General features: G+C 43.2%; 2 long non-coding RNA genes across 3 annotated transcripts in view; both read left to right on the top strand.

Annotated features, from left to right (window-relative positions):
- The window catches only part of LOC144157994 (uncharacterized), a 31240-nt gene extending 20660 nt beyond the window's left edge, over window positions 1-10580 (top strand). For both annotated transcript variants that reach the window (XR_013319930.1, XR_013319929.1), the window contains one exon: window positions 10193-10580. This is a non-coding gene — a long non-coding RNA (uncharacterized LOC144157994). The remainder of the gene's footprint in view (window positions 1-10192) is intronic.
- LOC144159598 (uncharacterized) overlaps window positions 1-25068 on the top strand; it is a 699997-nt gene that overhangs the window by 542644 nt on the left and 132285 nt on the right. The gene's annotated exons all lie outside the window — the stretch shown is intronic.

Raw genomic sequence — 25068 nt, 5'->3', positions numbered from 1 at the left:
CTTGAATTCACACACCTGGCTCTACAAAGACTGGAACCAGAGACAAGTGAAGTCCACTAAACCACAGCGTTTATTAGTTCACGGAGGTATTCGTTACTAATGGTAAATTAATGCATGATCAAAGAATGGTAGTTGGTTGAGCTGTATTGGTGAAGCACATAAGTAGAAACTCTTTTTTATAAAATTAAATGAAGCTCAAACATTGTGTGAGACCATCTCACTTCTCCTCCGTCTATGCCCCGCCGATGGAGGCGACGAGATCGGTGGCAGAGATGGAAGAGAAATGAGATATCATGCATGGGCGTGAGCTTCCTGTATATTTATAAAGTCCTAGCGCATGCACAAGCTGCAGATATCGCCGGTACACGTACCGCGGGAGGAGCGCACAGTGGCGCGAGAAGTTGCGTTAAGCTGTCATGCAGAATTCAGAGAGAACGCAGGTGTGTACCCGCAAATGTGCTCGGTGAGTGCACCGTCTGCCTCCCCCGTCTCCGCATGGGCGCGTACCTCAATCGATAAGACCACTGGCTCTCGCCCCGTTTCCCTATTCGTTCCATATTGGATGCCTTGTTGTGCGACTAACTTGTTTTATTTAATTGATTGTAGGGTTTAACGCCGTAGTGGATGGCTCCGGATTAATTTTGACCACCTGGGGATCTTTAACGTGCGCCGAAATCTCGTACACACGAGCGCTTTTGCTTTTCGCCTCCACCAGATAAGCGGCCGCCGCAGACGGGAATCGAGCCCGCGACCTCGTGCTCAGCAGCGCAACGCCTTAGTCACTGAGACACCGCGGCGGGTAACGTGTTTTATTTGTTCGCGGGAGTTTTCTGTTGACTCCAACGGCCACGACAGAACCCTTGGGGGGTAGGCTTTAAAAGAAAGGATGCAGGATAAATGGGGATACTTGACCATTTTTGGTTTGCAGACGACATAGTCTTGCTAAGTGAGACTACAGATGACCTGCGAAAATTCTTCAGGAACTAAAGTCCGAAATCACGGTCATGGAGCTAAAAATAAATGCGAATAAATCCTAAGTGATGAGGAATAAATATGCCGGAAGGGCCCTCTTTTGCTTAGGAAACCGAAGGCTAACGGAAGTACAAAACCATAACTACCTCGGTCAGGCGGTTAGTTCTGTACCTGAGCACCAGAGAAAAATCAGGTGTAGAATAAGTATAGGCTAGGGAGCCCTCGGCACGCACTCAGACACAAGAAACAAACTTCTTGGATGCGGGGAGAAACTCGAGTAGATGATACAGTTGAAATAAAGTGAATAAGTGGACTTGAACCGGCCATGTAGTGAGGAACAATGACAACCGGTGGTCTACCAATGAATAGCGATAGAAAGTTATAGAATAAGCGGAAGGCCGATAACACGATGAAGGGATTCATGAAGAAATTTTGTAGGCAACGGGTGGAATAGAAGCACGCAGGACAGGAGCGGTTGGATGTCAATGGGAGAGCAATTCGTTCTCCTGTGGGCCAGAACAGGCTGTTGATTTTAAGATGATTGTCGCAATATTGGCATGCTGTGTTAACAGTCAGTTAAAGTTTGTTCACAGAGCTACATTCATTGTATACGAGTTACATGTTGGAACAGTAGCTATTTCTAAATTTAGTTGAATACATTTATATGCATTCACTTTTTGATTGACGCATTAATTTAGGCTAAAGAAACGCATGCAGGGATCTGCTCGGTGTAAAATTACCTTTTTATGGAGAGCGCGTTCGCTGACTCTCCTTTGTGTACGCAGAAATCTGTAGTTGAAGGTGTCTCAAGGTGCCTGAGGCATTTTACTTTATTTAGACGATTGCAACAAATTTTAATCGTTTGCATTCAGCTGGATGGAGGTGCCGGAGTGTGTGGTGTTTTTTTTACTTAGTTGAATCGTTGAATTTATAACCAGATATTTGATGAAGTACCGTATCAATGTTTTACGGTGTTATCGGCTGTTCTTCATTCATTACTAGTGCACGTTTTTCGTATTGAAATTCCTAAATATTTGTTCGAACCTAGGATTTGTGCTATACTCAGTGCACACGCTAGTATAGCCTCTCCTTTGAAGTAATTTATGCAACCTGAACTATTAGCTTCTGTCCAGGCTACTTTGAAGACTTGTTCGGGTTGTTGATGAAACATAAATATCTAAACTGAATAAATAAAACCAAAAGCCTGTGCGTAAGCTGGGGCGAGTAAGCATCATTCTATTTATACTTTGCCGTAGCCCTGCAATGTACGGCGCTCTTCATGGCCCACGTGTAGCTTCGGTGCCTTAAACGCTGCTTTGAGCCAATTTTGAAGCTTCGTCTCATGTCTATCGAGACGTTCTCTACTGTTTTCCATTGTGGCAGCCGAAATATTAGTGAATGGGAGGCGTGCTGTGTGCTTACATCTAGAGTTTACCTTTCTTTTCTGCAGGGTCCCTGACACAGCCCCAATTCTTTTAAAATTGACATGCCCCATTTACTGCACTATGGTGGAAAGGACTGGAGTAAACTCTACTTTTGTCCGTGTTTCTGCCTATCCCTGTATTTATCCTTCGTTATAGTGCAACCAAACATGGCTTAGTGCGCCGGAAGAGATCCTGGCTCTGAAGAGAAAACCACTTGCACCCATCTTGTCACCTGCATCACTTTGAAGTCGAGTTGAAAACATTGATTTTATGCAATATGTATAAAAGCGATAACTAAGCATGATTTAGGTCAGTCTTGCTTAGTGTACAGATGCTCAGAAACTACAGGCTCTACCACAAAATAAACTGCTAGTATCTGCGCATGAGAAAACGTTCGGGGCCTCGAAGAAGAAAATGCCTTCGAGAGTAATTCATAAGAAAACCAGAGCATTTCTGAATGTTTTTCATCCGAAGGAGAGCTCGGATGGTAAAGGAAGAACAAAGAACATCCCCATTCCTCTATTTTGTCTACGAATTATGCACAATGAAGATCTCCACTACCTCCAAAGTTAGAGAACAACAAAACACTGCCCGCGCCACACGAAGTTTTCTAGCACAAATATTGCTTTAGCTTGGAGGATACTCGTCACTCTTAGGCAGAAATGTCTGAACGTTCGTCCTCAGGGGTAATAACGGTCTTTACCAATTCATTACTCCCTCTGGGGACTAAATGTGACCCGACGAACCGTAAGTGCGCCACCTTGTTGGTCCGTTCCGATACTCCACAAGGACGAACTGCGGCAAGGGAGTCGAGAAAAAAAACACGACACCAGCAGAGATAAAACCAGCGAGTACCGCGGCTATACACAAGGAACCCAACACGCTACTACTAAACAACGCCGCCGGACGGAAGTTCCCGTACAAAATATTGAAGTATAAAGCGTGTAGCGTCGCGCACAACGTGACAGATTCCTTGCAACTCGTCTCTGAATTTTTATCCGCGCAGGCGAACGTGACCGTGATTTGAGCTTTGCGCTTAGCGCTTGCTAACTATAGGAACTATTGCTCAGTTTGATTCTAAGGAGAGCCTCCCAACCATTGGTTTTTCTCGTAAAAAACAACCAACTCCTAGCCTAGCTGAGACAGGTGGCTGGGTGATCGGACGACTCATTTGTCTCCGCTCCAAGTATCGCAAACTAAGTGTGTTCTTAGTTTTCGCTACATGCGTTGAGTGGTCCAGGTATCATATGTGAAAGTGGTAGTCTGGGTTAGTGTCAGAATAGGAAAACAGACCATTATTTCCTGATTAGGCGAAACGAAATTCAGGGTTGCGTATGTATGAATTGTTTAAGTTAGCATTGCTAGACCAACGGGACGGCTAAATGCCGCCGGCTTTATAGCAGTTGCAGCATTGTCATATGTTTGATTCAAGACACTTAGCTGTAGCCAAAATATTTAATTTGCAGCAGATGTCATCAGCAAATAATGCGTTTTTATGGTCTGGAAAACATGTACATATTCATTGCGCTCTAATATTTGTCTGTTTGTTCACTCGCTAAAATCTTTCATTGGCCGTTATTTCCTCGCGCGAATCGTATGCAACAAAGCGTATTAACATAACAAGAAGCGTTTGTGCAACGCGCTTCGCCGATCCTTGTCATAACCCGCCGCTCGATTAACCCAAGACTGTTTTCTTATAACTAGCATTGATTGATATTTTCTCCCGTGGCACTGTGTAAAGGACCTACTGGCTGCAATGGCTTGGGTTTTGGAAATCTAAAACGGCCCACAGACATATGCACGAAATCGCAACGCGACTACATTACAGCTAGGAGATTAAGGGCGCAGCAAAGAGACTAAATGCATGCGTTTCGTCTTCCCGTTACTCCTTATAGATCGGTGGGGACGAACATATTGCCCGCATTTGTGCACACGGCACACACTCCGCCAGAGATACTCGTTTTGTAGATGAATGGTTCGTTTTGAAGATGTACAACCCTATTTTAATCCCTATCTTGCTCCCTTTTGCTTAACAGTGAAGCAAGAACACGCCGTTGTCATGTCCGCCTCGTTAGACGCACGTGAGGGCGCATGCAGGAAATATATAAACCGCAATGCACTCTGGTATATGCGATGTTCGTAACCGTGTTGTTTTGAAAAGGCCCGGGCACAGGCGGCAGAAAACTCAATTAGGCCAGAGTCGCCTCGGTGGCAGGGAGCACCCGGGACAAGTCTTTGATGGCGCAAGAAGCAGCCGCAGCGGAAACCCTTCTAACCTCTCCGGCGTTTGATAGTCATTCTGAAAGGCAGTGGGCCTAATCACTCAACCAAGGCACCGCAACTTCCACTTGAATAATTTACAGAACATTATGACGGCCGGGGGCCATAGGAAAATACGAGCACATGGCGCAAAGAATGCATCTCTCAAAGATTTAATCAACGTCTCGCTGTTGTTTGGAGTTTGTTGTGACCTCCCCACACTTTGATGTCCAATTTAGTTTTGCCGCGCTTGAGTTTTTGAGAGAATTTCTTTTGGGCAACTGTGTTAGGGAGCAACGTGACTGAAAAAAAAACATCTCGAAGTTGCTACGAAAATACGCTCAGGAGAAACCTGACGAGAGAACAAGATGGCCGACTCGGAGCGTGCGAAGCGGCTTGTTCCTGAATTTTCTGCAAGCACAAGTTGGCCTTTTCATACCTTGTTCTTATCTCATCCTACCGACGTTAACAAGCGATTTTCTACCATGCCACCCTGTTTTTAAGGCCTGCCCGAGAAGTTCGCGGCGTTCTTTAGGTTGTATGAGCGTTCCATAGTAACCTGAATCTCAAATCACCTACCGCATTCTGATTTTATTGGTTACAGCTGCAGCAGCGGACAGCTTTCTGCGTTTTTGTGCAGAAGGTTTTTCTGACACTAGATCGCCCGCCTAGCCTTCGAAGGAGCCGTACAGGCACCATTATGAGCCTATTAGCTTCGTGTCAAGAGCTACTTATCTGTACGGACGCCTTTTTTTACTTTTCATACTTGCCAATCCGACTACGGGGTTTTATTAAATTTTATTGCAATGCATTTAGTTCTCTTGAACAAATCACTAGACAGTAGTTGCTAACCACTGTTTCCTTCATGGTAATAAACAATTCAGTGGTTGGTTTCATGTTAGAAAGCCGACTACTACCTGTGTTTAAATTGCGCTGCTTACGCTAAATATTATGCATCTTCTTTTATTTGTTTGTCAACAACGCTTAGTTTTTCCCTGTATTTTTAACACGTGAATACCAAAGTAGTTTTATTGTATTATCGTTCACTTTCTCCCTTTGTAGACCGTAAGTCGAGGACATTTGTGCCTGCTTAATTCTCTTAATGGATGAACACAATAAAAAAAACGTGTACTCGGCTGAGTTGATTGTTCTGTAGAAAAATGTTGACACATTTGAACATTGATAGAATAAATTAAGAGTGAACAACATGTCTGCTGTTTGGTGTTATGCGTTTCCGACACGTCAGCTGAGAAAAAAAATTCGAGCCTCACCACTACTCGTACATGGGAGAGGCGTGAACGTGCAGGATCATAAAAGTGCTTTTTGCACTCGCCAAAGATATCACGGGGCGTTTCTATACCTCCTTTGAACTCCGTGTACCCTTCAAAACGCTCAGGGAAGGTAATACAAGCTCACCAAGAATGTTACTCCCGGACCTTACGGAATAAATAAATCCATTAAAAGCATGAATCCTGATAAGCTTTCTTTGCTTCTCACATACATAACCAAAAATGATCGAAAACACGCGGGGATTGCCTTCGTTCCCAAGCGTGACCAGCCCCACCTCAAAATATTTGTCCTATCTCTCACACCGTGTTTTGGCAATCACTACGAACGTAGGGTGCACACCCGGCTCTCCAGCTACATCGCAGAAAACGATCTATTCCCACACTCAACGTCTGGCTTGCTTCTTCTGCCCTTCGTTTAAGACGTCCTCCTTTCAAGCGAAAAAAAAAATGTTCTTGACACCCTCCGGTCTCACATTACAAGCACCGTCTTCACACTTGATGGTAGAGAACTACGCCAGTATGACCTATTCGGCCAGTTCATAACGACTTCATTTCACCAACTGCGGCATCAACATCTGGTACTATGTCCGAGATTTTCTACCGTAATCTTCGGCACTGGCTTGTAAGGTATAAGACATTTCCCACCCCCACCTTGGGCAGTGCACAAGAATTTCTTAGTTTTCTCGACTTTTTATTCCGTTGACAGAAATAGCCATCAGAAGTGTACGCGTTTGGGTTCTCGATTTTGACTTCTTTTACATCTAGTTGGGGCTCCAGTTCTGGCATGCCATCAGAACAACATGTGCTAAGGTGGGCACCATAAATTCATATCTCACTTTTGTGCACAAGGCTTTTCGTAGCCGCAATGCCTACAGATTCGCAGTAACGGTTTTGCAGTAGTTAAAGATGCTTGTTTTCTCGACTTTTCATTCCGTTGAGAGATATAGCCATCAGAAGTGCACTCGTATGGCTTCTCGATTTTGACTTCTTTTACATAAAGTTGGGGCTCCAGCTCTGGCCTGCCATCGGAGCAACACGTGCTCAGGCGGGCACCATAAGTTCTTATCTCACTTCTGTAAACAAGGCTTTTCGCAACCGCAATGCCGACAGACTCGCAGTCGCTGCTTTGCTGTAGTTAAAGATGCGTATATCATTTTGGGGAGTGTGTTTTGCATGGCTCGGGTACCGACCAGAGTGCTTCCCCCACTGTGACGCCCTGTGGTGTTGCAAGTCCATACACCTTGTCCACACGTTCAATGAATTGGAGCTAATTGTAAGCACTCGTCGCCGGTATAGCGACCAAGTGAGTAAAAATGGCTAATTGTAGAAACGGGATGGCGAATGTCCATAGTTTACGTTACTTTGTGCATCAATATTACGTATGTTCGTCCGTGAATTTTCTAAAAAAACAGGCTGCTTGCATTCTATAGCACGTTACAATCGGCTCAAAACTTCTAAGACGTTGGCACGACTCGAAGTTACATGCCATAAACCAGGATTATGCGCATGATTATTCACAACTTCGTACCCCTAACGTTCACTTGTTGCGCAGCTGAAGCTCAGACCCTTCGTAATAAAAAGCATGCTTTGCTTAGTTCGAGCGACCTTTCTACTTCATAAACTAACATTTTGGCATCGAATAAAATGAAGTAAAATTGTACTGTGGAGAAGAATGTCCCAGTTCATTTTATCAGTCTAGCAGGCAATCACAAACTTGGTTAGGCATGCACTGTCGCTTGCTTGAATTTTCGTTCCTGCAGAACTGTTTTTCAACCGGCTACAAACTGAATTCTCGACATAAATGTCGCTTCAGATCTAACACCCATGTAATCATTTAACCCAGTATGGTTCGCTTATGTGAAGTTCTATTTTGTACACAATTATGTATTTCAGTACCGCGACCTTCATCATCGCAATCTGCAGTTTAATCAAGTTTGAATAATCAATTCTGTTTAAAGAGACGACATTTGAAGCATGTTAGTGTTCAAATATCGTGCTCTTGCTGTATCGTTGTTTTTCTGTTTAGTGTAACTTACAGACTTCGGCATCGAATCTTGCATTCCTTCGGTAGAAAAGTTTGTCCATCAGAAAAATTCCATTGAGGTTGCAAACTTAGCGCATCAAGAATGGCAGGGCTAAAATTTGAATAGCCAGCATAAAATAGCGTGGTGTTGTAATCGTTGCATCATTCTGGTAAGCTTTACACAGGACGGTCTGAATAGTCTGCAGCATATCATCCTTGATTAGCACTATCTTTATTGCACTAACGCGCGATGTCCATGTCCCGCAGCCAAGAAGCAATGCCTTTGTTTAAGCCAGGATAATTTGCGTAAGCCTAGAAAACGTGTTTGTGACATTTTATCTCAAATTGTGCCAGCGCCTCAAATAGTCGGCTTCCCACAAGGCGCGAAGATGGATCCTCTTAAAAGTTAACTTGTCAGTTGCTAGTGCATCATGAGAACACCTTCGTAATCATCACCAGCCTATCTACGCCCACTGCAGGGAATAGGCCTCTCCCTTTAATCTCCAATTATCCCGGTCCTGTGCTAACTGCGACCATTTTATCCCCACAAACTTCTTGATCTCTGCCAATCTAACTTTGTGCCACCCCCTGCCACGCTTGCATTCTCTAGGGGTCCACTCTGTTACTCTTAATGACCAACGGTTGTCTTGCCTTCGCATTACCTTCCTGTCCACGTCCATTTCATCTTAATTTCTACTATAATGTCCGTAACATGCGTTTGTTCCCTGTCCTCCTCTGATCTCTTCTTGTCACTTAATGTTACACCTATCATCTTCCGTTCAATTGCTCGCTGAGTCGTCCGCAATTTGTGTTGAACCCTCTTAGCCTCCAAGTTTCTGACCCGTAGGTGAGAACCGGTAAGATGCAGCTGTCATGCACTCTCTTCTTCAGCGCCAACGGTAGGCTGCCTTTCATTGCCCCATTTTTATCATTCTAGTTATCTCTCCTTCATGTTTGAGATCCGGTTCACAACTTGACCTAAGTAGATATATATTCGCTTACTACTTCTACTGCCTCACCACATATCTCAATTCGCTGTGCTGTCCCGAGGTTATTGATAATTACTTAAGTTTTCTGCGTATTAATTTTCAGGCCAACGGTTCTACTCTATTTTTCCAGTGCGGTAAGCATGCTTTGCATTTCGTCCACCGAGCTACTCAGCAAGGCAACGTCTTCAGAAAACCTAAGGTTACTGAGGTATTCTCCATTACTCTTACTCCCACCTGTTCGAAATCTAATGGGCTGAATACTTCTTGTAAACATGCGGTGAAAAACATTGAAGAGATTTTGTCTCCTTGTCTGACGCCCTTCCTTATAATTATTTTACGGCTCTCCATATGGAGGATGATGGTAGCTGTGGAACCATTAAATATCCCCTAGTATTCTTACATAATGCTCGTGTACATCATGGTTCCGCAATGCCTGGATGACGGCTGAGGATTCGACCGAGTCAAATGCTTTCTCAAATTCTATGAAGGCTATATATAGGGGTTCTGTATACTCCGCGCACTTCTCTATCACCTGATTGATGGTGTGAATATGGTCCATTGTTGAATATCCTTTCCGAAACCCTGCTTGTTCTTTAGGTTGACTGAAATCTAAGGTGGCAGAAATTGTTAGCGATTACCTTGGTAAGTACCTTGTAGACGGCTGACAGTAAGCTGACCGGCTTGTAATTTTTAATTCCTTCATGTCACCTCTCTTATCGATTAGGATGATGTTCGCATTCTTCCAAGATTACAGTACACTCGCGTTCATTAGACAATGCGTGCATCGGTTTGCCTGTTGTACCATAGTACCTTATTTTGCCTTAAAACGAAAAGCTCGCGGCTCGAAGGGTTGTACGTGGTAAAGGTAATGCAAGCGTATCAACTCTATAAAAATACTAACCACCGAACATGCATGAAACCTGAATTCTCTATGTGCTTCAGAGTGCAGACGAGTAAGGGGAGAAAATTTATTCCTAGCAGCGTTGTTATGCGAGCACTTGCGCCATCGATGAAAGTTTCAACCACGTGTTCAGCTGTCATAAACTTTTTTTGCCTGTTGTTTTGGCTGCTGGAATTTTTTATCTTAAGAGGGCAAGGTCTTTTCTTTTTTTATAAAATGCTGTTGTTCCAGAGGGGTGACCGAAGTCCTATATGTGATGACCTACTCGTTTTCTGTTTTGTTGCGCTTTGTTTGTGTGCACTGGAGGCGGACTATATTTTTGCGCGTGGACGCAGGTGGCCTGATCAAGGATGCTCGCCAAAACTGCCTCCGAAATCGCACGTACGAAGCGGATGCAAGGCAAAATGGAAATCTTGCGACTCATTATTCTTTTTTTGAAAACACTTCAAGCTGACCTCGACTACTTGTGGCGAATTCCACAAAACAGGCAAAATAGAACGCTCTCACAATTTGATTCCAGGTTGCAGTTGTAAGCAGGAAACGTAAGAAAAATAACTGGAAACACGTTTCCAGGAAGGCGCAGGTCTCTGAAAACAAAGAGAAAGTACAAAGCGTGGTCGTGCGTCGGAAATGTTTGATAAATGTGATGTTACCAGACTGGTTTGGCAAAAACCGGGAATCTATAAATTGAGAATTTGTGTGTGTTTTCGCAGAAGTAGCATACGGACAGGACTCTAAATAAAATGTTTTTTCTTTAGTTTCAACATATACTAGCATTTGGAACTATTGCGGCCTAACAGAATGTGGAGATGCAGCCCAGCTGTCGGCTCGTCCACACTGCGCGGCTTCGATCCAGAACGGTTGGCTCACACGCCACGAAAAATATGTTAGAGTTTTTATTGCTTTATTGCGCTAAGTAAACTAGCGCAAAAAAAAAACGACTTCAGGGGCACATGCTCGTAGCTGTGGTGCTATCCGTCTTTTTGTCCTTGTCTTTATTGCTGTTTTTTTTGGTCATCGCGCAGCAGTTCGCCCAAATTTATATCTTCCTCTATTCTCTCACGCTTATTTTTATGCTTTTCTGACATTGAGCTTGAAGCGGTATTATTTCACTTCAGCAATCCATTTTAATGCGAACTTTGCATTCCTCTAATTGTATTATCTGCGGCACTAGTTTTTATCGGTTTCTGTGCCCAATTTTTGTGGAGTGCACCGTACCGTAAGTTTGATATTTCTAGGAGGAGTTACCTCAGAAATGCTTTGCATATAAAACGAGTTTCTAGCTTACAATGCAGCAAAAACCTCTTGCCTAAAGTTCCGGAACAATAGAAATACGAACGATGGAACTCAAGCATGAGTATCGAGAGATGTAAGGGGGATTTAAGCGCAAACTGACGAAATCCCGAATAATGGGTCATACTTTCGTGGTCGATAAATCAAGGATTAGTTTTTCTCCAACAAAGTGACACGAATTATAGTAAAATACGTTTTACGAGGAGTTGTCTACACAAGGTGGGCTGCCTTTCTCCTACCATTGTCGCAAATGACGGTGGATTGGAGCTGAATGCGTAAGCCCGCATAATTCTATTGTCCTTTCTGAATTTCAAAGCCTGATTTTGGGAATTGAATGCGCTACCACTAAACTGATTTTGAGGAGGGCGAACCAAAGCCTAAACGGTATTTTATATTGTATTGTTTTTTTAACTCCGCTAAATTGCATACTACAGAGAGTCCATGTTCGCTCAATGCAATCGTGTGGTATTCGCGAAGTTTTGTTCTACAAATCCAACACACATGCCAGCTACAACCCCCCCCCCCCCCCTTTACAACGTGCGATGCCATGCAGCCGCACTGTCATTCGGCACGCAAGGCTTCCATACTGATAAGGACACTGGCAGGCGTTGCAGAACAATCAGGGCTAACAGAACACATCTGGGGAGCTTTGGTAGAACAAGAACAAGTTAATGACTTGCAGCTATACACTGAGGAGTCATAGATTTTGTGCACTGGAAAACCTTGCTTTTGCTTTGCTAGTGAATATACTCTGCGTCTTGGCGAGAGAACTTGTCTTCCGACTTTTCGGGGACTTTTCTGTTCTAACCCAGCGTACTCTCACGCGAATTTTCAGACCTTTCAACCAGTGCTTTTCTTGTATCTGCAAGGGTTACTTGCAAAACTGTGACACATAGTGTCAGAGAGAGCCTTTTGCAACCAATTAAGGCAGAACAAAGCGATAACCAGAGAACGAAGCACACACCAACGCTTTTCCCAGAGAAGCATTGCAATCAATAATTGCTTCCTTGCAGGTCTCGGACAACAGTAAAAAAATGAAATGCTGTTTCTTGAAAATCACGCCTTTTTGCACGCGATAACTGTGGTTTCACTGCAAATAACCAATCAGCATTCATGAAAATTGTGTCCATTTTTGGGCTCAGGCCCCTGTTCTTCGCGGACCGGCGGCCTTGTTTCAACAGGGAAAATATTCTTCACTGTAGGACTCGTGAGCAACCAATAGTTCGGAAGTGGCGCTCAAGGCCACAAAAGGCATGATATGCATTTTACCAAAAAGGCATTCAAACGTACAATTTAGGTTCTACTATCCTTTTTTGGTAATATAAAAAACCAGACTTTTCTGTCTTCCTTTAGAATCGGTGTTCTGTATGCCAATCCTATTCGAAAAAAATAAAAAAAACACAGGAAAATTTTTTAACGTTACCATTTCCAAGCCGGTTTCAGGATTTCAGGTTACGGGGAACTGGCACGAAAACTTGTGCCTTAAGAGTGTATAAAAATAGGTAGTACATCTAGGAAACAACGTTTTCTACTAGTCACGTTGGCATGGTACATGCGCTGGCCGCAATTATCTAGGGCACAGATTACCAGTACAAAAACGACGCGGGCAGCGTTCGTTTAATAAAGCTACAAATTGCTTCTGTTCTTCCTAGTAGGAACAAAATCACCGGGTCTAGGCTAAAAAGCTTGTAAAGAGACCATTTAACTGCACCCATGCACACAAGCACACGCTCACCCGCACATGTTGCTCTAACGCTGGCGCACGCTGGCCGCACTAGAGCGTGGCTGAGAACAGCCAAGCTCAAGTCCAGACCACAAAGTTAAATTGCACAAACACATGTAAGCAAACAAAAACATTTTCCTCACGCAGGAGTCACGCGTCTGGAGTCGCATTTTCCCAGTCACTTGTGCCACGTCTCTGCTACCTATAACACTGCTTTACCATTGCGCGGTGGCAGTCTCTATCTCCTGTCGATTCGGCCAGTCGACGTTTTTGTACTTGCCCCTTCATTCTGTCACTTGCGTCCTTGATTATACGACCCAAATATATATATGTATACGACCCAATAAATATATATATATATATATATATATATATATACATACATATATACTTTAATACTTTAATATAAGCTATACTCTAATATAAGGTAATCTTAGCGCTGGGTGAAATACGAATGAGCCAAGCAACGTCAAACTCGCTCTACGCCATCACCGGAGCCTAATTAGTGAACTGGCGTTGAACTTCTAACGCAGGTTTTGTTGTCACTGGACGATGTGTACCTAAGCGCATATGTCTATATACAAGTCTAATATGAGGTGAGCTTAAGCTAGGTAAATTTAAGAACGAGCCAAGCAACGTCAAACTCACTCTACGCCAACACCGGAGCCTAATTGTTGAACTGGCGTCGAACTTCTGACAGCGGGTTTTGTAGTCACTGGCCGATTTACGCAAGCGCATATGTCGTTACGCTTATATTCAACCTCTATATCAATAAGGTCACCTTATATTTCAATATGGTGACCTTAGCGCTAGGTTAACTTAAGAAAAAGTCAATCAACGTCAAACCCCCCGCCAAGTTGCTCGAATGTTCGAATTACACTTTCATCCGCCGAAGCATGACCTTGGCGACTTGTACCCAAGACTTGTAACCGAGCTACTTCTTGGCTTCATTTTTATGCATCTCGCCGTAGTGGAGGTCTGCAGGTTAGTTTACACGACGTTTGGAGTTTTAACTCCTGCGCCTAAATCTGGACACGCGGATGCATATCGTTTTTGGCCTACACAAGAAAAACAAATGTCGTTGTCTAGAATTTAACTGACTTCCTCATGCTTATCCGAAAAGCGCCATAGCCACTTAGTACATCAACCGATAAGAAGTTATACGATGTGCCTGCGCATATAAACTGCTGAGCCGTGGAGTAGCAATATTGCTTCGTGGGTTGGTGGTCATACGTTTGCTCACTACGGGTGCGTTACCACTCAGAAATAAGGGGCAGGTAGATAATACGGCTGATCACTTTGGGTTTAGTAGTGTTATAGGGCCACAGCGGCAGTGAGAAACAAGAGAATAATTTATAAAACATGTGCGCTCGCTGCCCCAGTTGTCATTGCGGTGTGCTAGTGCACCAGCGTAGACCTGTATGTCGAAACGCTTCACAACAATTGAGGCGTTTTTGTTGTAATAAGCCAGATCCAGAAACCGAAACTAATGCGGATAAAAAGTCAGTGACAAGAAAAACTCAGAAACCTTCTTATAAAATTCGGGTGGTAAGAAAATTGTTGCGATGACGGCCTCAAAACGTGTACGAAGATCGTAGTTTCTATAGAAAATTAGCCAGATCCTGCTGTTTCACGAATCAAAATGAGCCAAATTCCTTTCATCAATGGGGTTTTTTTTTGGCTTGACTGAGAAGATAGTTTCGTCGGTGTTTTGGGAATTCTTTGTTTTGCTTTTTGGAGTGGGCTTATTATCAATTCTGGCGGCAATTAGGAGATCGGCGAACGATCTATCCCGAAATATTAACGACGAAGTGAACGGAAGGCGAAGTGAACGAACTGAAACAGGGAGATGTGAAACAATGATATCATTTCGTCTGACCCGTCGATATGAAATAACTCTGGTTATATTTATTTCTTTCCTCCCATATTTACCACTTTATTACTTAACTAAATAGCCGCCACTTACAAGCCCTTGCAAATCTGCCCCCCCCCACCCCACCTCTATCCACTGAGAGTACGAACCTCTTCATTATTGGGGTGAAGAAAATGTGAGCAGCATTTTTGTGAAGCGGTTTGTACAATCATGCCAAAGCAATTATGAGCTTGCTTACTTCGCGAGGGCTTCCAAACGTGCCGGATAAAATTATATTAGGGAAGAATTTGAAAAGAGTTGCTAATGGTGCAAAGAGGCCTCACCTGCTCTCACCTGCATGTATAGTTCTACTGTTATTGAAGCCATGTTGCATGTTTTTGAGGCCCTTTTCTCCTAAACGCAATCGCACCGTGCTTCAAAGTCAATTTAAATAAACTTTTCGTAAGAATGCAGCATCAACTTGAGTATTTCAATTCAATTTGAACCAAATCCAAACTTACCACCTCAATATTGCTCAAATTCACGCCATAAATATTATTTACTTGTGGCCATAAACGTCTTCAAGCTAGTATGTAAAATATATAGTACAATTCATTTGACGGCGTTGCATTTAGGTTCGGTGAAAAACTTCCACTTGTTTCTGAAATTCGCGTTAGGTGGATCTGGCTCGTTTAGAAAAAAACGCCTCACAAACTCTTCAAGGTTTTGCTTCAGCTATAGGTACGAATACATCCACGGTCTTGTTACAGATATAAAAGCAGTTATGTAATCTTTTTTTGTTCCTGAAAGGCGAAAAAGAAGACAGTGACATAGCCCCACCTTAACGAGGATCCCCCACTTGGTAACTGTGCCAAACACCGCAACAAACAGAAGCTACTCGAAAATAAAAACGATAATAAAAGACTACTATTCTAGGGATGCTGTGGTCGCAACCGCCCGTGTACTCTGTCAGGTGTGGCCAAGGGCCTCCTCTGAAGGCGACAAAGTACGCTGGAGTTCAACTTACGCAGAATGAACTCCAGAAATTAAATTTGTGGCGAGAACTTTGGAAGGATAAACTGATTATTCGCTCCCACGCTGGTTAAATAAGAAGGCGTGGGACGGCATGCATTTCTTGGTGGAGGCTTAGTTCACTTTTCAACCTAAACATATAAAAATTCAGAAATTACCTTGTCTTTCCAGTCACGCAGTATGTAGGTTTTTTGACAGCTGGCGCCATGGCGTATCGCAATAGAATCGCTTCTCAGAACCCAGGGGAATAAACTAAAAAGGTTGGTTGATCTGTTGCACGTTTTGTTCCTAGAAGTGCTCCACAAAGCATTGGCAATACGAGCTGAGTGAGGTTTAATGATGACTCTCCGCACTCAGCGTACGCATCAAAAACAAGCAAGGTTATTAGAACAAATTATTGATGAAGCACGTTTTGCGGTGGGGCCTGTATGGTTATTTATGCGGTGAGCTCAGCACCTCTGGAAAAGTTTCACAAAAATACCGCCCTTATTAACACTTTAAAATAAGTGGTCAGAGTATATCTGTCGCACAGGCAATCCCCGATAAAAATTAGCAACTGAACCACTCAATAAATATATGAGTAAAGCTTATTCAGACGGGTGCGTTTGCTTATTATTAGACGCAAAAAAATTACAGCAGTCAAAGAAGCTTTTAATATTTTTGCTGTAACAACGAACCAATGGCCCTTTTAACGCGCTTCGAAGCCCGTTCAAATAGTCAGTAAATTTAAAACGCGAAGGGCCAACAATACATTTTTATTTTATGTTTTTATTTGTATATACTGTCAAACCTCACTTGAGCGTCATTACAGAGAGGGAAGCAAACGATACGGATAGCAAATAGACATTGATACTTTCAGCAACATCAAACAATAACACAATCGCATATTCAATACTCGGCGAAGTAAACATCAAGAGCACTTTCAAATTTCTTAACGACAGAACCTTCAACAATATGTCGCCGCAATTTGTTCCATGCTTCAATAACATCGGTCAAAAAGGAGTTGCGAAAGACGTCGAAGGGGCGAACTGCCGCGGCATGTTTCATCCGGCTGCTGAGCTTATTCGGGGGGTGTACGTGAATTCTTCTACTTTTATTTGACCTTGAAATATCTGAAAGAATAATTTTAAGTCCTGCTTTTGTCGTCTAGTTTCTAGAGATTCAACACCGCTTAGTTTTACCGTTTGCGTAACTGAATCCATTCTTTTATACTTCTAACCTATAAATAGCCCGGAAAGTCTCTGAACTATTTCCAGTTTACTTATTAGCCCTTTGGGGGGGGGGGGGGTAGCAGAGGGTGGGGCTCTAGGCAGCATATTCTACAGTGGGGCACACAAATGTTTTTTTATGATAGCAGTTCGACGTCCTTCGTAGCATTCGGTAATTTAGCACGCAACAAACGCAGTTTTCTGCAAGAGGCATAGCATACTTTCTCGCCATGTGCGCGCCCTTTCAAGTCATTCGTGATATGCACTCCCAAATATTCAAATGCACACACCAGCATTAAATAGTTAGGTCCAATGCTGTAGGCAAATGGTAGAACGTGTTCCTTTTTATTTCTGCCCGCACATGTTGTCCTACAATAATTTATTTTCATCTCCCATTTATCGCACCGTGTTTTAAAATCCTGGAGGCAATCATTAATTACATTTTGGTCTTTCGCCCATGTCACTGAGGCATAGGTTGAACAATCGTCGGCAAACAATTTAATTTTTACAGGAGGGTTAAAAACGTCAACCACATCATTTATATACACCAAAAACAGCAATGAGCCAAACACGGACCCTTGTGGGACACCGGAACAAACATCAAGAGATTCAGACTCAAACCCATCAATTCGCACCAACTGCTTCCGGTTCTTTAAAAAGTTCCTCTATCCACTTTAAGATATTTTCGTCTACGCCCGTTTGTTTGAGCTTAAAGAGCAATTTATGGTGCGAGACCTTATCGAAGGCTTTTCCAAAGTCTATGCTTATTACTTCGACTTGTTCCTTGTTATCTACAGCAGCGGTAAAATAGTGGAGATTTCAACCAGTTTGGAGAGCGTGGAAAGCCCTTGCCTAAACCCGGGCGGTTTATCATCTAATTTGTCTCCAAGAAAATAGCCATGTTTTTTGCAATGACGTGTTCAAAAACTTAACAGCAAACGCAACAGCAGTTAGTAAAAAAGTTAGTAAACAGCAGTTGGTAAAAATCATCCTAACGCCACCTTTAAATACCGGTTTAACCATGGCACTCAGGCAGTCTTTTGTGAGCGAATGTGTCAAGTGCGATTTTGGGAAACAATGGCTAAATAAAACGACATCCACTCCACATACCGCCTCAAAAACACAGTTTGTATTCCATCGGGTCCATTAGCCTTCTTTTCGTTCAAATTAAGTCGCTGCTGAAACACGCCCGCTTGATCAAATGAAACTGGGTTCATGGCTCATGCGCAAGTATTGGTCGTTCTATTATCTTCATGTGTGAAGGCCATCTTTGTAAATACAGATTGCAGGAAGTGATTGAAACCATTAGCTATATCAATTGTTCCTGAGTTACAATATCAGAGCCAACCGTGATTTGTTCAATTCATTCAAATCGCTCAAGTACAGCCAAAGTTTCTAGGCGGAGTGCGCAAGAAACCAGAAAGCGTTTCATTGAAAAACCTTTTTTTGACCTAGCGATTTAGATTTTTAACGCTGCTCATATTTGTGAAATCTGCTCATAGTGGCCTTGCCTTTTGCGTAATCTCTTTATTTTGCGTTTAGTGTGGATAATATATCTAGTGATCCAGGGACTAGTCTTTTTTTTTTTTAAATCCAAATGGGACAAACCTGTCTATGCAGATGTTTGCTATTGATTTGAATTTCTGCCACAAACAATCAACTGCATCGCTTTCAGAGGCTTGCTTGAAATCATCAAACGCAGTCTCCAAAAGATCTAAAATTGACGTGTAATCTGCCTGGCCGCGGTCACTAACCGGCCCTAGAACGAAGGGTCGTTTGCATGATGTTGTACCACATAGAATCTCAGCCGAAATCAGTTTGTGGTTAGACATACCTCCTTCTACCGTGACACTGAAGTCCTCCATAGTGCCTGAAAGGAATACCAGGTCCAGCAGTGACTGAGAACCCGATGCTGCTCAAGTGTCCTGTTGAGCAATGTAGATTAGGTTGTGGTTTATCATTATTTCAATAGCTATCGTTATTTCAATACTAGCAGCGCCCTTGTTAACCGTCGATAAAGAAATCCAGTCTATGTTTGGTAGGTGAAAGTCCCCGGCCAGCACTAATTTCGTTGTCTCATTTACATTTGAGCTCAAAAAAGCCTGAAGGTCTTCAAGGAACTCAGGCGAAGTGGCAGGTGGTATGCATACGGATCCGATATGGTAATTGGTGTTGGCGTACGTAACTTTACACTATACAGATTCTGATCAATTGCATTTCATTGAAACTGCCGAGACATATTTATGACGACAGTTGGAACACCCCCACCACGGGAATTTCTGTCCCAGCGAAGCATTCTGTATCCAGGATGAACAAACCACATCATTCGAAATATCGTTGTTTAACAATGTCTCTGTTACCATCACCACATGGGAGATCGCGATAACAATAAATGTTGGAGTTCGGTTACCTTATTAACAAGACTGCGAGCATTGAACAGGAGAATTACTAGCTATGCATGTGATGATGCAACCACCACCCCTTCCAGCGGGGGGCCGCAAACGCTCTCAAAGCTGTGCATTGCTGCTGACTGTCCTTTACCATACCGCTCTTTCCGACATGGCTGGCGTTCATCTCGGTTTTGGTCCCAAGTAGATAAGCAGTCGCCTATCTTCAATTTCTCATGAACTGGCGATACCTTCTTTCCGCCGGCCCTGTCCGCAGCTGCGCTGTCCCACAACCTTTTGCGCACGTCGACCGTCTCCTTCGAGTATTCGTTGTTTACGCTAATAGAAGTTCCCTTTATTTTGCTGCAGTTTCGGAGTATAATCTCTTTTTCTTTCAATCGTAGAACCTCATTATAACTGGTTTAATATGCCCCGGCCCTTGCTTGCCTAATCGATGAATTCTTCCTATTGTTTGAACTCGCACGTTCAGTTTTCTGTGCAATATATTGTCGACTACAGCAACTTTTAGGTGTGACTAATACTCCGGGCTGCCTTCCTTTACGCCAAAAACCAAGAGGTTATTGTGTCTACTTCTGTTTTCAAATTCAGTTAGCATTTCTGCTTGTATTTTTAAAGTATGTTCCAGAACTTCAAATTTTTGCGTTCAGTTGTTGGACTGAAGCAACTAAGCCAGCCAATCTATTGGTATTGGTGTGTATCTGGGCTAATTCATCATGAATGCCAGTCAACCGGCGGTCAAATGCTGCCTGATTTTCCAGTAGGGCCGGGGTTTTCTTCAACATCCTCCGCCATCAACAACCGCAGCAACACAGACCAGCAATGAACAAAAATCAAGCAACATGTATGAGGGCCCGGCAGGGCAATCAAAATTCAATTATCACTACGGTAAGTGACACCTGTAGTTTGGAAACCAACCTGGAATACGAACGGCGGCAATTTAGGCATTTCGTTCCCATTGACATTGCTGTTTTTTTTTCTGTGTTCCCGTGATGAATAATACAGCGTGCTATTGAAATTCTGTTATTTCTCTGTTTCGGGGGTTGAATAATAGTGCTTGGTAGTAAAAAAAGCCTAAACCCCATCAACTAACCTGCTCGTGACACTCGCACATTAGGTCTAGAAATGCCCACTCACAACATATGAGAGTACTTTAGAGAGGGCCAGCATGTCAAGTCCAACACTTTGAGCTCACCGCTACCGGCTGCCATCTACTTCGCCGCTTCTATTACCAACTCCCAGCGCTGCCTTTTCCACAACAGTATCAGTCCGGTCTTGATGTTTGAGCCGAAATGAAGGTCTTCCCTACCCCAAATATATACATAGCATTCACAACCAAGCCCGCACGACGGCCAGGGACACTCACCGTCTTCGGGGACCCCTAAGCAGCATGTGCGGCAATTTACCGCTAGCCGAATCACAGAGTCTGCCTCTCGACTCCAATTATTGATACGAATCCTCTTCGACCTCCACATACCCTGGACTCCGGAATGACTCTTCGTAGAGGTAGCCGGAAGTCTTACGCCTCCACCCGAGTGTGCATATTTAGCGGGGATAAAACGTTGGGAAACTCATTGCCTCTACCTTAGGAGCACGAAGACGTCATTGTGATAAAGTGTAATGCCCTACTCGCCCGTTACCGTATCGACCACTCCCCTGCGCCATGCCTCCACAGCACCTTTTGCAAATAAAAAGCCGCAAGCCAGCGAGGACAGAAAACAGCTTTACCCACGCACCGTTCTACACGCTGTTGACCCGATCTCTTACCGCGCAATATCTAAACTCTGTCTCTGGGCATAAAAATTCCACGTGGCATGGGAATGCTCGCACTACGAGACCTTGGCTCGAATACCCATTACGTCCCATAAGCAAGGGGATAGCATGCTGACCAGCTTGAACTTTGACAACCACAAGAGCCGACGGCCAAGGCCGAAGCATTTTTAGGGCAAGAACCATTCTGTCTGCCATGCAGTCAAAATTTTTTTTCAGTTTCCGTCTCAATAAACGTTTATTCCTCCTCTTTCTCCTTTCTATGTTGATCTTTCACTCTTGAAAGGGTTGCCTTTCCTACCTGTATGTAGTTCCTGGATCTCTTCTTCATTAGCATGGCTAAAAAAGCCTGTGTTGTTGTTTCAAAACGTATGTCCTGCTTTGGGTTCGCTAAGGTTGTAGGTTTTACTAAGAGCATAGGTAGGATACAAATAATACCGTTTAATATTTTTCTTGTGCCCCCATACCTCCGCGTGCAGTTAACAGACTACGTTCTGACTACCCACCTGGGCACGGGTTCCGGCACAATTTCTTTTTTCGGCCCATCACTCCAAATGGGGGAAGACACACAAAGAAACACCGGAAAATATAAGTGAGCCTCAAGCATTAAAAAATTGTAACTACACTGATGTGCCAAATCCTGGAGCGCACAGTTTACGCAAACTGATCTCGTCATGGTAAGTTCATTCAGGCGCCTTTCGGAACAGTGTCATTTCTAAAACTCTGCAACTAGCGGCTTACTCGGACAAGGCGTGAGTGATTTTCTCAGCACTGCAGGGCTCCAGAACGTTAAATCATACTCCCGTCTCGACGAGTCAGCAATAAAATGCTTTTTCCAAGCGTATGTGGAGCAGATCTTGTTTGACGTTTAAACCGCTCTCATTTCCCTGCGAAGAGTTTAAGTGTTGGCTAGCATCTTGTCAATTTTCTTTTATATTTACCAAAGCAAGGAGAACCGTTTTAAGCACTTTTGCGGCCTTTTCTCGGTTTCTATCCCACAACGCAAAGCGTCCGTGGATAGAGGCGACTTTTATAAACTCCGTATACAGTGCCGGCGATCAATACGTAATGGGTTCTATAATGGAGTGCAGTAATCTACTTTGGTTCTGTTTCGGGGTCGATATAAACTCAGGCGTGGCAGAGTAAACAAACTTTTAGGAGTGATTTGGACTCGAAATCCGCTTTATCCGCTGAGTACATTTCTCTTTTTCTGTTCTTTAGCCTAGGTAGAGTAAGCGTATATTAGAACTGGAGCAATAACCAGGCGGTAACTACACTTTGCGCCTTCGGACAATATCAGTAGCTCGAAAAATAGGTTTAGTCGGATGACGTTTCAAAAATGTAGACGCAGTCCCTGCTTCCATTTTATGGCGAAAGGTGTGCGTTGATTTGAAAGGATCGGATGATGGAGTTTCGCTGGACCTAAGTAGACGGATTTGGAGATTTTCAGGCATGTTCCGTTAAAACGTTAGAAGGTTTTACGATTCCTTCATTTTAGTTTCCAATCCCAGTGAGAATTTTGATTAAAAAACGAAACAGTGTGACGAAAGGGAAGTTTTCAGCCCGCCTGTATTTTGTTGCTTTTCGTGGTTGGGAGGGTTGGACATTGTTTGAGTGGCGACTGCGAATAGCTCTGGGTTTCGCTAACAAGTAAAATTAAAAATTATACTTGCCTCATCCTCCTTATATCTCAAGCGCTTGTGTTGAATCAAGATATATATATATTGCTTTCTATCCACCAATTTCCAAGGAAAGTTAAGACCCAGGTGCGTCTTACACAGGCAAAAAAGATAAACAGTTGGATCGGGTGAGGGCATTCGTAGACGAAAAAGTACATATATCATGGGCCAAACCAAGCAACCGTTCACGTACATCTACTTCATGACTAGAGTAAGGAATTTATAAAACTTTTTATAACCTATTTACCTAGCAATGCAGTGAGAAGAGCTGAACCAAAGTAAGAGAAATGTACAAAGCATGTACGTTGGTCAAGTCGTGGCAGGCCACTGAAAATTCTTCCTGGAAGCCTAGAAAACTTTATTAGCATAAATAAAAGGAAAAACGTGTAGGGCATGGAAGTCATTCTGGTATTGGATGTCCCAACCAGCCGACCCAGCTCGAACGGGACAGATGTACGTTGTTCAGTTCACGCTGATCTTCAGTTCACGCTTAAAACAATGTGCACGCTGCCAATGTTCTTCTGTTCTTATAAAGTTATTCACGCGTGCTTGTGCTACCGTGTGAAATAAAGCATTAAGGATGTTTTGAGAGGCCTGGCGCTGTTCATATGAACTCCATATGAAATTTGAAAGCTCATTCGCTTGTTTATTTTAGCAATTAGCTTCAGGTTTCCATGTCATCGGCCTTCGTAGCATTTTTTTCTAATATTTATGGGCAATGTATACAGCTCAGCATATAATGCGAAAAAGAGCTGGGCGCACTAAGTTTAAAATTTTATGCATGTAGGTGTGGACTGTTACTAGCCTATTGTGTAGAAAACGACCGTTTTGTTACTAATACGTGAAATACCACTTACTAGTTTAGGTGGTGACGCTATACGCTCATACGTATTTCTTAGGGCTGTGGAATTGCAACAAGGGAAAAAATGAACCCCCACGTCATTATTCCTAGACGCCAGGGCATTGGTGCTGAAAACAATTATTACAGTGATTGGCACCCCTATGTGTGATAACACATGCCTTATAAGTCCAGGCAAGTATTATTGTATTGACACATGCATTCAGTTTGTGTTGTCCGGAAATCGCTCCTATGAAATTTTATACTTTCGAAAGTGTACAGGTGCCTTCATAAGTAATTTGAAGAAGGTTTTTTGAATATCACAAAATACTTGTCTTACTGGCTTTATAATTGCCATTGCCGGTTTACAGGGGGGCTTTTTCTATTAAGCAGGAATCCTTTAACCAATGCAGCCAGCAGTTTAACGCGGAAAAAATTTGTGTAAAATAAGAGAACGGGTTCCAGTTACTTTTGACAGCACCTGCACATCGATACATGCATTTCAGCCACAAAACAAGCAAGCGGCTTTCCAATTTATAGGCTGTATTTTAATTTATAGGCTCGCTGCAAAGGTTGGTAACTCTCCTATGCAAGCACAATGTCGTATAAAAAGGCTGATACCATTCAAGGGAAAATACATTCAACTAGAAATATTTATTTGGCGAGGAATAACACTTGGCCTAGGGTAAAATAATAAAAATTGGGTGAAAATTCACAGCGGGTGTCAATGTGGCGCAGCCATTCAATGGTTTTTATTTATTTCCTGGAAATGGTTTAAATACGCAACAAAGCTGATCTCTTTTGAAATAAATGTGCAGTGAAGCCTCGAGTATTGAGGCCAATGTGTTCGCAAATTGCCCGTTGCAAACGACTTAACTTGAGCGCATCGTCAAAGCGTAAACGTATACTTCCTTTGTCAAACGAGCTGCCGGCTCGACCGTCAGTCTACGTGAAACGTCCGCGCCACATGAATCCGGGAGACTGCCCAATCGAAAGGAAACTTCATAGTGAAGCCTAAAAATGTGAGCAGGCTCGCTTTGAGATATTTTTTCACCACAGCATCAGAAGTCGAGCCGCAAAGAGGGACCCAGAAATGATCAGTTCTCTTCCCTTAATTCTTTCTTGCGCGAATCAAGCTTTACGAAAATGTGTATCTGTGCCGCAGTTTGATCTTGTCAACAAAAGCGAAACTTATGCTTTTCCTTTTAACAAGCGACCTGTACATGTTTTAGTGGTCCGCGCAGACATCCGGGTGCAAAGGCAACCGCTGAATCTAAAAAAAGAAACACGTAACTTGGATGATTTCTTCGGCTTTCTACGAGGGAAGCGGAGTAAGATTTCGTCTTGTACTAAGGTAGGCAAACGCGCTTCGCTAAACGTGCCAAAACTTGCCAAGGAATCGCTCAGCCGT

Source organism: Haemaphysalis longicornis, unplaced genomic scaffold (assembly GCF_048455015.1).
Source record: "Haemaphysalis longicornis isolate Haplotype H1 unplaced genomic scaffold, Haemaphysalis longicornis Haplotype H1 scaffold_10, whole genome shotgun sequence".
Classification (NCBI taxonomy): domain Eukaryota; kingdom Metazoa; phylum Arthropoda; class Arachnida; order Ixodida; family Ixodidae; genus Haemaphysalis; species Haemaphysalis longicornis.
The sequence above is the reverse complement of the archived record's forward strand: the minus strand, read 5'-3'. Positions and strand labels throughout refer to the sequence as shown.